Below are 725 nucleotides of genomic sequence, written 5' to 3'. Positions count from 1 at the left end.
AGCGGACTCCCCGTTGAGCAGGGAGCCCGATGCAGGGCTTGATCCCAGGGCTCTGAGATCATGACCTGAGCTGAAGGCAGACGCTTAACCGACTGAGCCACTCAGGCACCCCTAATGTGAAATAATTCTTACATTTACTCCCTTTAAATATAATTTTGACTGATTATGTATTAGAAATTATTTTTACATTAAGAAATTCTCTTTCTCTTACTAATTTCCTATTTTTTAAATCCAAAAGCCTATTTTTGCATTGGTAGTGAGCAATATAAGTGGTTTTTTTTTTCATGTCAGACAGGTAATGTGCCAATGTCACAACAAGGTTTGAGGGAGGCAAAAGTCACACAACAGTGCGAACACTGAATCATCATGCTTATGAACTACAAAAGGATTTGTAGCAGTATATTAAACAAGCAAAATAGTGAGATGTAATAAAAATGCACCTATATGTTGTTTCTCATGGTCCCTTTAAAATGTATTCAGTGGGCAAGGTTTATTCCATCCTCCTGAATAAAACTCAAGTTTGACTTTTCTGATCTCTCTTCGATAATTGGAAGTCCAAACATCATCATAAGAGGCCAGTCTATTTTCAATTCAGTAATTAGAATGTCTTGTCCAATATATGAATCAATCTATATTAACAATTTAATCTGCATGCAAAGGTTAAGATTTCCCCACCCACACACCTTTAGGTAGGGCCTGGTTTCAGGTGGGATGCTTGCTTTTAT

General features: G+C 37.4%; 1 non-coding gene across 1 annotated transcript; it reads right to left on the bottom strand.

The window, feature by feature from the left end:
• Positions 1 to 285: 285 nt before the first annotated feature.
• On the bottom strand, positions 286 to 389 carry LOC123850353 (small nucleolar RNA U13). Its single transcript, XR_006792316.1, has one exon. It is a non-coding gene; the product is annotated as a small nucleolar RNA U13 (small nucleolar RNA).
• Positions 390 to 725: the final 336 nt, after the last annotated feature.

Source organism: Mirounga angustirostris, unplaced genomic scaffold (assembly GCF_029215605.1).
Source record: "Mirounga angustirostris isolate CCGP_5_RB_7025 unplaced genomic scaffold, mMirAng1.0.hap1 SCAF_15, whole genome shotgun sequence".
Classification (NCBI taxonomy): Eukaryota; Metazoa; Chordata; class Mammalia; order Carnivora; family Phocidae; genus Mirounga; species Mirounga angustirostris.
The sequence above is the reverse complement of the archived record's forward strand: the minus strand, read 5'-3'. Positions and strand labels throughout refer to the sequence as shown.